The sequence below is a fragment of the Miniopterus schreibersii genome, assembly GCF_964146895.1.
Source record: "Miniopterus schreibersii genome assembly, chromosome: 1".
NCBI classification, from domain to species: Eukaryota; Metazoa; Chordata; class Mammalia; order Chiroptera; family Miniopteridae; genus Miniopterus; species Miniopterus schreibersii.
In genome coordinates this window covers 149,485,581-149,498,999 of record NC_138101.1, presented here as the reverse complement: position 1 = coordinate 149,498,999, position 13,419 = coordinate 149,485,581, and the positions used below count along the sequence as shown (strand labels likewise).

The 13,419-nt window shown below is 40.4% G+C and overlaps 1 protein-coding gene across 8 annotated transcripts in view; it reads right to left on the bottom strand.

The window, feature by feature from the left end:
• The window catches only part of GALK2 (galactokinase 2), a 123,529-nt gene that overhangs the window by 14,189 nt on the left and 95,921 nt on the right, over positions 1-13,419 (bottom strand). The gene's annotated exons all lie outside the window — the stretch shown is intronic.

Genomic DNA, 13,419 nt, shown 5'->3' with positions numbered 1-13,419 from the left:
TAAACTTACAGTTAACTGCTTGCATCAATAAAATGATACAAATGCATGTGAATTTTCCTATTCTCTTTCAAAGAGGACCTAAATTCAGTCATCAGACCTAATTGGTTTTGTTTTGTTTTTTTACAGTGTTTCATAATCATCCCTCCCTTCTATTCTCACTGTCATTACCCAAATTTATACTTTTATTCCCTTTCCCACTATTTTGCAGTGATTTCCCAATTGATTTTCCTCTCTTCATCACTCCTCCCTGCAACCTCCCTTGAGGTCAACACTGTCAGAGTGAGCTCCTAACACAGCCTCACTCATGTTCCCAAGCCTTTGCTGCTTCCCCAGTTTTTACCGTACTCCAGATTCCCCCACTCAACACGCTCATCCCAATAGGAACTTTCCCTCCAACCAAACTTGCCTGTTCATAGTTACCCAAGCTCTCCTTGCTTCTGGGTATATTCATTAGTCCACACAAAAATAGCTTCTCGCCCTTTCTCTCCCTGTCAAAATTGTACCTCTTTCTGAGGGTTGAGTTTAAATTTTGGATGCTCTATGAAGCCATGATGGCCCCAGATGGGAACAATCTCTTGACTCTGTATTTGTACCACACTTGCAGTCCGCGGCACTCATTTGGACGCTCATCCTACACTTTCCACAGTAATAGTTTCTCTTATCTCTGCAAAGTTTGCAGCTGCTGAAGACAGAAACTTGGTCTTCTGGTTCCATGCATTCCACCACTACAACCTTTCACCCCCCAGCACCTTCAACAGTGCACTACACGACAGGAGCTCCAGTGGGTGCCTACTGTTGATAATTATATGATTAGGACTTGATTTTTAACCCCAGTTCAAAATCAAGATACCTCCATATAGTCATTGTTATTTTAAAAAATGAGGTGCCAGTACTCAACTGCTTCCTAGTGTTGAGGAAAGGGGACAGCAAGATTCCCCTTGGTATTGAATCTGCAACTACTGACACCAAGTATGAAGAAAAAATAAGGAAAAAAAAGAACTTACAAATTAAATGTAGGCTGAAATAAAAACACAACATGTTTTGTTCCTCAGTATCCAGGTCATGTGAATCAGCCCACACTGCAGTGTGGATTTATCTCCGTCAACAAGTTCAATGGACATGGGAATATTTAGGAGCTAGGTATTGAAATATCCCAAGGTAAAAAGTCTTACCAATGCTCAATATTGGCACATACTGTCAGCAAAAACACAGTATCTGAAGAAAGATCACAGGTAGATTTAATGATAACACCTCAAAATCTCTGAACAGAGAAGGAAAAAGATGGGCCATTGATTGACATGTAGCCTGAGACAGTACCAATAATTTTATATATGTTAATATAATCCAGGTTGTAAAATATACATTTTAAAAGGAAATAAAATAACTTTGTTAACTATACTTTAAGATTGTTCTTCTTTTCAAACAAACTTGAAACATACTCATAGACACAGAGAGTGGACTTGTGGTTGCCAGAGGAGAGGGGTTGTGGGACTGGGTGAAAGAGGTGAAGGGACTGAGAAATATAAATTGGTAGTTACAGAATAGTCATGGAGATGCAAAGTACAGTATAGGGAATATAGTCAGTAATATTACGATAACTATGTATGGTGCCAGGTGGGTACTGAAAATATCAGGGGGAACACTGTGTAAAGTATATGATTGTTTAACCACTATGCTATACACCTGAAACCAATACAAAATAATATTGAAAGTCTAAAAAAATTTGTACTTTAAAGTGATGTTGAAACAAGATGTTTAAAATACTAGCTTTGTTCTGCAGCATTATTTACAATAGCCATGATATGGAAGGAGCCTAGATGCTCATCAATAGATGAATGGATAAAGAAGAAATAGACGTGCATATACTAGAATATTACTCATCCATGAAAAAGAATGAAACCTTGCCATTTGCAAACACATGGATAGACCTAGAGGTTATTATGCTAAGTGAAACAAGTCATAGAAAGACAAATACTGTATCATTTCACTTATGTGTGGAATCTAAAAAACTAAAATGAACAAACAAACGAACAGGCTCATAGTTACAAGAAAAACTGATAGTTGCCAGAGGGTTGGATTGTGGTGGGATGGGCAAAAGAGTGAAGGGGGTTAAGAGGTACAAATTTATAACATAAATAAGCCACAGGGTGTAAAGTCCAGCAGAGGGAACACAGTCGATAACATCACAATAATTTTGTACAGTGACAGATGGATACTGGACTTTTCTTGGTGATCACTTTGTAAGTTATATAAATGTCAAATCTCACTATGTTGTATACCTGAAACTAATATAATATTGTGTGTCAACTATAATTTAAAAAGAGCTTTACATTCCAGAATGAAAAAAATAATACTAGCTTTTGGATTCCATATGTTTCAGTTTTACTTTTGTACTACTTCATCTCCTGTAATCATAGGCCAAGTTACAAAGCCAGAGCGTGGGGTTAGAGGCACGAGTAAGGGGAGATTAGTGGTTCATTTTTATTGTAAGGTCCCATTTATGAAGAAATCTTCTAGTTTCCAGGTTCACTGCTATTTATGATCACAGTGCAAAAGGTACAACAAAGCAGCATCCACCACACCCCAAGGCAATGTTACTCAGCTGATGAAGCACTGTATTATGCTTCAACTTGCCAAGATTTTGTTTGAAACTTTGAATTATAAAAATTTTCAAGTGTACAGAACAGTAGAGAAAATATTATAGTAAACTTCATGAGCCCAGTACCTAAATGAAACAATTATTAACATTTTGCCATATTTGCTTCAATTGATATTTTGCGTGTTTTAAAACAAATTATAAATGTGACATTTCCTCCATATATATTTGAGTGTGCATGTCTATAAAATGATAGTCTCTTACATAACCTCCATATCATTAGCACATCTAACAAAATTACAAATGATTCCTTAATATTTTCTCATGTTCAGTCCATATATAAATTTCCCAGTTGTCATTTAAATGCCAGTTGATTTACACCATGATCCAACCAAAGTCTACACATTATATTCCATTGTGACTAATACGTCTCTCTTAGCAAGAATTTAAAGTGATTTTTTTTTGATACTCTGGATTTTCAATGTCATATAGATATAATATAATCACATTTTAGGGCCATATACTGTAATAAAAGTCAATACAGTACATTAGGGAGAGTACGCTTTGGTTTCCCTCTAGGGTTACATAATCTTTCAGGACTGAATATCTTCCCTTAAGATTAAATATTCTAGCCCCTGGTGGTAAGACTTGACCTCTCTGAATTACAATCCTACCACGTCCACGAGTGACACACTCAAGGCGCACCCTTGGTGAACACAAAAGCTCCACTGAAGTAAATCCTGCTCCATAGGGGTGTCTCCAGCACAGCAGCTCTCTGGCTGTAGTTGCAGCTGGTCCTCACAGCCGATTGGCCGGGGGGTCAGTTCCTCCCAGTGACACCAACAGCAACCAAGGCTCAACTACAACAGGACAGTGCACACAGCCTACACAGGGGAGCACCTAGAAGGCCCAGCTCAGGTGACTGGGGAGGCTGAGTCACTGGACCCTACAGGACACCTACTACACAAAGCCACTCTACCAATTCCAGGAGACATAGCAGCTCTACCTAATACACAGAAACAAACACCTGGGAGCAGCCAAAATGCACAGGCAAAGAAACATGTCACAAAGGAAAGAACAGAAGAAATATCTAGAAGAGGAACTAAATGAAATAGATCCAAGCAAGCTAACAGATACAGAGTTCAGAATTTCATTTACAAGGATGCTCAAGCATATTAGTAAGAGTATTATGAAAACAACTGAGAAAATAGATGACATAATAAAGTACCAATTTGAAATGAAAGCTACATGAACTGAAATGAAGGATAATTTACAGGGAATCAACAGTAGAGTAGAGGATGCTGAGAATCAAATCAGCAATTTGGAACATAAGGGAACAAAAAACACCCAACCAGAAGAGCAAAAAGAAAAAAGAATCCAGAAATATGAAGTTAGTATAAGGAGCCTCTGGGACAACTTCAAGAGGCCCAACATTTGTATTATTGGGGTGCCAGAAAGAGAAAAAAGAGAGCAAGAAATTGAAAACCTATTTGAAAAAATAATGACAGAAAACTTCCCCTACCTGGGGAAAGAAATAGACTTACAAGTCCAGGAAGCACAGAGGGTCCCAAACAAGAGGAAATCAAAGAGGCTCACAGCAAGACACATCATCATTAAAATGCCAAAGGTTAAAGACAAAGAGAGAATCTTAAAAGCAGCAAGAGAAAAGCAATTAGTTACCTACAAGGGAGCCCATATGACTGTCAGCTGATTTCTCAACAGAAACTTTGCAGGCCAGAAGTGAGTGGCAAGAAATATTCAAAGTGATGAAAAACATGGAACTACAACCAAGATTGCTCTACCCAGCAAAGCTATCATTTAGAATTGAAGGTCAAATAAAGAGCTTCACAGATAAGAAAAAGCTAAAGGAGTTCATCATCACCAGATCAGCACTACAGGAAAAGTTGAAGGGTCTTCTTTAACAAGAAGCTAATGAACAAAAGAATCTGATGAACTAAATAGATCCAGAGACACTGATGCATGCAACAGACAATCATAGTTCAGAGGAAAGAGGGAAAGGGGGAAGTGGAGGGTGGGAAGAGATTAACCAAAGAAGTTATATGCATATATGCATAACCCATGGACACAGTCAATAATGGGGTGAAGGCCTGGGGGGGTGGGAGCGAGGTGGAGGGGATCAATTGGGGGGAAAAAATGGGACACCTGTAATACTTTCAACAATAAAGATAAATTAAAAATAAATAAATAAAATGATAACAAAAAAAAAGATTAAAATATTCTAAAGTAGAAACTTTCCAGAGAGATGTTTTTATATTAAACCTTAGGACTGGTGTTTTGATTTGTGACAGGAAACACTGAGAACGCACCAAGAAGATTATCCGAACCTCACAAGTCTGGCACCTCTGTGTGCTGTCTATTGCAGGGTGTTTCACAGCAAGACTTCTGACTCAGGGTGTCTAATGAGGACTCTCTCTGGGCATTGTGAAGTTGCGTGAGAGAATGCCATGGCTCACGCCTCCCTGAACGGTAGTAACGCACACAAAAAGGGAGAGGGCAGAGGGCACCTGTTTTCAATTGTGATATAAAATCTTGCTAAGGGCTACAACAGATTTGGAGGCCACCCTTTGGGAAGGAAAGCAGTTCTGTGTTGGCTGGGCATCACAAATGCTCTCTGGATCCAGAGTTCTGGAGTGTTATTTGCTGGCAACTCATCAGGTCTCTGTTGTGCAGATACCAAAATACCCAAGAAAATCTAAAACTGTAACAGCTTTCTTCCCCGTCTAGTTAACTTTAAAACCAAATGCTTCATGTGTACATAAACTCTTATAATCCTTGAGAGTGATTGTTATATTAGATGAAGGAAGTTGTTTTTTACTATCTTCATTCATATGTGATTTTTTCCCAGGCAAATTCAGACACCATTTTCCTAAAATACTTCTAGTGTGCTATCCTACTCATGGGACATCTGAGGCTTCAAAGCAGAACATATCACATAAACTTTAGAACACTGTCTTTCTCCAGTGTGAATCTTAGATAATTACTGATTCTGATCCTGAAATCATGATACAAATTCTGAGATCTAAGTGACCATGGCCATATACATTTAAACTGTAAAAGTTATTGAATACATTCACTTGTATAATGATCCTATTTGCTAGTGCTAAACTTTCCTTCCCTCTGACTTCCTCTCTTTTCCTCTGTACACCTCACGGGCTCCTGCCTTAGGCTGATTACAACACCTGTTTTGTAGGCCTGAAAGTCTCCTCCCCCTGATCTTGACATGGCCCCAGCTTGTCATTCAAGTGTCAGATGTCACAACTTTAAGGACACCTTCTCTCAACTCCAGTCTAGAGTTAACTCCCTCATGTACAGCCTTGGTTTTTTTTGTTTGTTTTTTCGTGTTTTGTTTTTTTTTAATCCTCACCTGAAGATATTTTTTCCATTGCTTTGCAGAGAGAGTGGGAGAGAGAGAGAGAGGAACACCGATGTGAGAGAGACACACAGATTGACTGCCTCCAACAGGGCCAGGGATTGAGCCTGCAACCGAGGTACGTGCCCTTGGCCAAAATCAAACCTGGGACCCTTCAGTCCGCAAGCCGATGCTCTAGCCATTGAGCCAAACTGGCTAGGGCCATTCAGTCCTGGTTTTAAAGTCTGTTTTGTCAGATATAAGTAATGCTACTGCAGCCTTCATTTCCTTTTCAATTGCATGGAATATTTTTTTCCATCGCCTCACTTCTAGTGTGCGTGTATCTTTCATTCTGAGGTGGGTCTCTTGTAGACAGCAAATACATGGGTCTTGTTTTCTTATCCATTCAGCTACCTTATGCCTTTTGATTGGAGCATTTAAGCCATTTACATTTGAATTGATTATTGATAGGTACGTATATATTGCCATTTTATTTTTTTATATTATGTTCCTCTGTTGCTGTTACTGTTGCTCCTCCCTCCCTCCTCCCCTCCTCCTCTTGCTCCCCCCTCCCCCTTCTTCTTCCAGCAAACCCTTTAACATTTCTTGTAATACTGGTTTGGTGGTAACAAACTACTTTAGCTTTTAATTGTCTGGGAAGCTCTTTATTTCCCCTTCAATTTTAAATGATAGCCTTGCTGGGTAAAGGAGCCTTGGTTGTAGGTCCCTGCTTTTCATCACTTTGAATGTTTCATGCCAATCCCTTCTGGCCTATAGTGTTTCTGTTGAGGAATCAGCTGACCATCTGTGGAAGCTCCCTTGTAGCTGTCTTTCTCTTGCTGCTTTTAAGATTTTCTCTTTGTCTTTAACCTTTGCCATTTTAATTATTATGTGTTTTGGCGTGAGCCTCCTTGGGTCCATCCAGTTTGGGACAGACCGAGCTTCCTGAAATTGTATGTATTTTTCCTTCATCAGGTTAGGAAAGTTTTTAGTCATTATTTCTTTAAATAGGTTCTCAATGCCTTGCTCTCTTTCTTCTCCTTCTAGTACCCCTGAGGTGGATGTTGTTATGCTTCATGTTGTCCCAATGACCCCTTAAACTATCCTCCTTTTTTTAATTCATTTTTCTTTTTTGCTGCTCTGATTGGGTGTTTTTTCCCTACCTTGTCTTCCAAATCATTGATTTGATCCTCTGCTTCATTGAGCCTACTGTTTATTCCTCCCAGTGTATTCTTTATTCCAGATATGGTATTCTTCATTTCTGATTGCTCCTTTTTTATGGTTTATATGTCCTTTTTCATGCTGCTGGGCATCCTTATAATCATTACTTTGAACTTATAGCTGATAAGTTGCTTAAATAAAATTCCATTTCATTTAGCTCTTCTTCTGGAGAATTTTCTTGTTCTTTCATTTGGGTCCTGCTTCTTTGTCTCCCCATTTTGGCTGCCTCTTTGTGTTTGTTTCTATGTATTAGGTGGACGTGCTATGACTCTCAGTCTTGGTAGGATGGCCTTCTGTGGTAGGTGACCTGTGGGACCCAGTGGCACAGTCTCCCTGGTCACCAGAACTGGGTGCTCTAAGAATGTCCCTTGTGCATGTTATGTGGGCCCTCCTGGTGTAATTGACTTTTGATTGCTATTAGCCCATTTGTGCATAGGATCTACCCTCAGGCTGCTGACAGTGAGGTTCAACCCCCAACACAGCATGTAAGGTGCTGTACAGGTGCTGGTCACATGAAGCAGAATTTGCCTCAGCAGAGTTCAGTGACTGCCAAGAACTCCCTACAGATATACTGCTTATGAAGCTTATTAGATCATGCTCTGCTGTTGTCTGAAGCAAACCACTGTGCATATTGGTTCTGGACCTCTTTAGAGGGACTCTGGTGCAGGCCAGTGTCAGACACTGTCTGTGTAAGTGGCCCTGGGTAACCTATCTGGAGCTATCAGTGATCCACAGCTATGGCTCCCTCTGCTGGGCCTGGGTGCATGTGGAAGGGTACAAGGTGTGCACCAAGGTCTGCTTTTACTAGCACCAGGCCCAGGGGGAGGTCAGCAAAAGTCTCAAAGCACCCAGAGATCCTCCTCTGCCTGTAGGCTGTACTCCTCAGCAGTGCATAAGCACCACAGGGATTCTAACAGGTGGTGATATTGTTTCCCCACAGGCAGATGGTGCATGGAGGGGATGCTCTGCCTAAGAAGGATGGCTTCTGCAGTATGAGGTAATGACTCACCACAGAGAATCTAGCAGCTGAACTCTCAGCTCTCTCCCCATAACCACCAACCCCAGGCTCTCCTCACGCAGATCTAGTCCACTCTTCCTTCCCTCTGCTAGAGTCCAAGGTAAGTGGCTGAGAATGAAATTTTGTGTGTTGGGCCATTACTAGCCATCTCTCCCTGGTGGACAGGAACACCACTACTTTTCACAGCCAGGTGTTATGTGGGCGCTTTTCCTAGTTCTGGTGCTCTGGGCTGGGGAGCGCAGCTTGGGGTTTATGCCCCACACTTCTCAGGGGGAACCCCCCTACAGTTGATATATCCTTCTGGAACTTCAGCTGCTGCCTATGAGTGTCTGGGCAGCCCTCTTGTGCCCCCCACACCTCCTACCAGTCTCAATGTGGCCTCTATGTAAGTCTTTGGTTATAAGGCTTCTCTCCAGCTAGTCTTCCATTGGTTATTCGGGATGACTTTTCTATACTTTAGTTGTAATTCCAGTTTGGTCTTGGGAGGAGGTGAGTGTAGCGTCCACCTAATCTGCCACCATCTTGGATCTCCCCCAATTCTCTTGTGTGCTCATTTGGTTGGCTTGTCGTCATCTCTCTCCACTAGAAGTTAAGCTTTGTGAGAACACTTCATATCTAATTTCTTCACTATTGTACCTTCAGCAGCTAAAATAGGGTCTGGCACAAAGACAGAACTCAATAAATATGCATCGAATGAATGGTTCAGTTCCCTGTTATAACAAAACTGCATAGAATCTAGGCTAAATAACTGTGGGACAAATGCAACAGGGAAAATGAAGAAGACCTACTATTTTGGCAATTTATGTTTACTAGCACCTTTACCAAAAAAAATTGGGAATAGTCTGCTAAAAGAAGGTTTGGAGACAGTAAACTTCAGTGTCTAAAGTGTGCCTAATGCCTATTATCACAGATGACAGAATTGTTTATATTGTATTTTGCTTCACAGATATGGGAGAAAAGAGATTTCTAAAACAACAAAAATGTGTTTCAAATAAAAGGAACACAAAATAATCATAACCAGTTAAAATATTTTTTTGCTTTTAGACAATCTTTGTAACAAAAAGATGCCTACTCACTTTCACCTTAAAAAGATGGCTAGATAGCTTATGCTCAGAACCCCTCTCTCATCACTGAATTAAGCCAGGATACAAACAATTGATCATTTTGTTTTATCTCTGGTGAGAAAGAATGAGAAAGAGCCTGTGACTGGCATCCTTTTCCTCATAAAAGATGAGAGCAGCAGGTCAACAACAGTAGATGGAGGACAAGCCTATCCAATCTCTAAAAGAGCCCCACTGGTTTAATTTTAAATTCTGTACTCAAGAGCTAGTAGCCTCCTGATTATTACCTCATCTTCTACTAAGAGTGATGCCAAAAGCACTGCATAAGATAGCATCTAGGGTCAGTCAACCAGTAGTTCTTCCTGAGCACCTGCCATGTCCCACACTCTGCTGCAAGAGACAGGAAAGACATGTCAACAGAAGCCTCTGCTTTGAGGAACTTACAATGCAGTTAAACAGATAAGACAAACTATGAGACCACTGGACCATGGCCAACTGTAGCAGATATCCGAGTGCTGGAAATGCTGAAGGTGCACTAAGACAGGGTTTGTTGGGGGAAGAAAAGTAGAGAGAAGTGTCATAAGAGAAGGCCTGAGACACAGAGCTTCCTTACTGTAAAGACAGGATGGGGAAGGCTCAGGCTGGGAACCAGCAGAGTGTGTTTATGGGCCTGAAGAGAGCAAACTGGCCAGAGCCTAGGGCAGCTTCTCAAGGAGGCTGTCCCCATATCTGAGCTTTTAACATTCTCTGGTACACACGCTATACAAAAGTTGGAAACTAACAACCCATGATCCATATCTAGCTACCGTGATGCTTTCTTGATCCACATACCGTTTTCTAAATTTTAAGTAATAATCTGAATTTCTGCTTCCCCTTGAAAACCTGAAAGGCCTGGCAGCATTGAAGCACTGCACAGCAGTGGTTAGCTGGGGCTGAGGAACAGCTACCCCTTTTAAAGATGGCACACACACTTTATTTCCAGCCTGCCTCACTGGTTTAAATGCCTGCCTGGTCCCTGGAAGCATCTGCATGTGTGCTCTCGTTCCATAAAATTCTGTATAACAGGAATTATTGGCTAGAGAAAGAAGAGTGGGCAAACTGAGGGGCTGTCACGCCATAATGAGCCACAGTTACCATTACTAACAAATGTCACCTCACTGTGGTGCATTGATAGCTCTGTACTGAACTTAAAGTCTATCTTCTTGTAACCTCTCCTCTTTAGTCTTCATTCTGTTCCTCAGACACATGTAAACATATGAGTGATCTGATGAAAGCTCTCACATCTTATGTTTTTTACATAAAGATGAGGATCCACTATGTGCTGGTTTTAATACTGAAGGAACAACAATGAATAAGTTAAGCTCTTTAATCTCAAGAAGTAAAAGTCTAACAAAAGACAAACGTTGGTGAAGATGTGGAGAAATGGAAACCCTTGCACACTATTGGTGAGAATGTAAACTGGTACAGCCACAATGGAAAACAGGATGGAGGCTCCTCAAAAAAATAAAAATATAGTATAACTGAAAGAACTGAAATCAGGATCTCAAAGAGATATTAGCTCTCCCATGTTCACAGCATATTCACATTTGCCAAGATGTGGAAGCAACCTAAGTGTCCATCAACAGATGAATAGATAAAGAAAATGTAGTACCCAAGTGATGGCACCCGCTATCTTCACCTGAAAGAAAGGAGGCCATATCCTTACCTATTACTCATAAATTGAGCACTTCATTTAATTGTCTTATCCATTAAGGTAACATTATGTGTAAGACTAGAGATTTCAAAAAGACATCTCAGATCCTAAACTGCAACTCAATAGTTTGATCTTAAGCAAGTTTTTTGAACCTTTAAAACTTCAGTTTTTTAAACCACAATTGAAAAAAGAAAATTTTAAGAAAATTCAGTACAGACATACAATGAATTATTATTCATTCAGTCTTAAAACTGAAGGAAATTCTGCAATATGCAACAACATGGATGGACCGTGAGGACATCATGCTAAGTAAAATAAGCCAGACACAGAAAGACAACTACTCATTATTCCATTTGTATGAGACAGCTGAAATAGTAAAATTCACAAACTCAAAGGCTGGAATGTTGGTTACTAGGGGCTCAGGGAGGGAGAAATGGGAGTTATTAATCAACCAACTTAAAGTTTCCATCAAGTAAGATAAATAAGCTCTAGAGCTCTGTACAACATTGTACCTGTAGCCAACAATACTACATTGTAAACTTACAATGGTTAAGAGGATAGGTCTCGCATAAATTGTTCTTACCACAATAAAAACTGAAACAAATTTTAAAAATAAATGAAGTAATCATCAACAGAGAAAGATCGTTTAAATAAGCACAATGAAGGGCAATAGATGCTGAGGCAGGTCCTCACAGCTAAAGTGGAGGCACAAAGTCAAGAGAGTGTCCTGATCTGGGTTAACCTGAAAACAGAGCCTCAGACAAAGACTTGAGTGCTGGTAGCAGAAATCCAGAAAGCTGGAGCAAAAGGGGAAAGAATGTGAGAGAGGGAAGGAGAAAAGCCAGTAAAGGGTGTTTAATGAGCAGGTTACCACTGTGGACAACCAGGGCCCCGTTGCTCAGGGGTCTTTGTAAAGAACCATATAGAAGCTGCCTCAGAATTGGCCCACGAGAGGATGGACATTTACCCATGACATTCCCATTGCTTGAGTGTTGCCCCCACAATGGTTAACTTCACAAAGATGTGCCTAGGCAGTGACTTTGGAGAATGCCCCAAGAAAACAAAGAAGACACTGCACCAGCTGCTAGCTTGACATGAGCTGCTGGCAATGCTGAATCAGGTGGGCCAAGGGGATGGGACACAGTGATCATGACCTTCACAGAGGAGGTGAAGCCAAGTGATTCTTAAAAGATGAGTAGGTGTCCAGCAAACCAATTATAAGGTGGATAAGGTGCAAAGAAGTGGATTAGAAACTTAAGGCAGAAGGAACATCATGAGCAAAGACATGGAGATTAAAAGCCATGAGGTGCTTTTAGAAAATCCATGGTACCTGGATGTGACTAGAACAAGAAATTAATATGAAGAACAGAAGTAACAGGAAACAAAGTAAAAGGGAAAATCGAAGTGGTGGGCAGAGGCCAGGTCATGAGGGCTTTGAAGTAAGATGTTTAGATTGTAGATAAGTGGTTCTTGGCCTTTTTAGGATTATAGAACCTCAAAAATCTAATAAAAGCAAGATTTCAAAAAGACATCTCAAATCCTAAACTGCAACTTACTAGTGGCTTTATATTAAGCAAGTTTTTTTGAACTTTTAAAGCTTCAGTTTCTTCAACCAAGACAGAAAAACAAATGGACCTTCTCCCTCATCTGAATACACAAATGTCCAAAGTTTTACATATAGTACAACATATACACAGATTCCATAAAGCTATCCTTGAATTCAGGTTAAAAATTTCAGCTAATGGGCTCTATTGTCAACAAACCCTGTGCCTATTAGATGCAAAGCCCCAGACACAGACTGTGCCAGGAAACCAGGGTGAGAAGTAACCTATGTGAGGCAAATCTCACCCCTCAGCTTCCACCATAGGAGGCAAGACCTTCCCTCTCACCAACATGCACACAGCAAGAGATTTCCTTAGGAGAAAGGCCTGGATGTTAGTAGCTAAAATTATGGCACCTGCCCCCAGCAGCAATGAAATACAATAACCCTATTAGCATTTAAGTCTTCTCTCTTCCCCTGCATGATTGAATTTCAAGTCACCTTCACTGATGATTCCTCTGAACACATGTTAGTCTGTGTGTCCCCTTCTTAAAGGATGGTTCCCAGTCCACCCTCAGACTCAGTCTGAAGAGTGCTGGATCTTCGTCTCCTTCACTCTCAGTACAGTGAGTTTCTTCAAGTAGCTTCATATGGCCAAACTACATACAGGTTGTGTGGGGATAGAAGAATGCAGGCCATGGTTTTCAGCTAACAAGCTTAAAAGTGGTAAATATTTTGGGAATCAGACTTAACTTGGATAAAAACTTTATCTCAGGATAATTAATCAAAACAAAATAAATAAATATGCTGGTCTGAGAGAATTGGAAATCTTTATCATGTAAGTATATAATTAATCTTCTGAGAATCTCATACCCCCAAATACTTTCCAACTGTTTGAGTGAGGGGCTAACAGCAGTTGT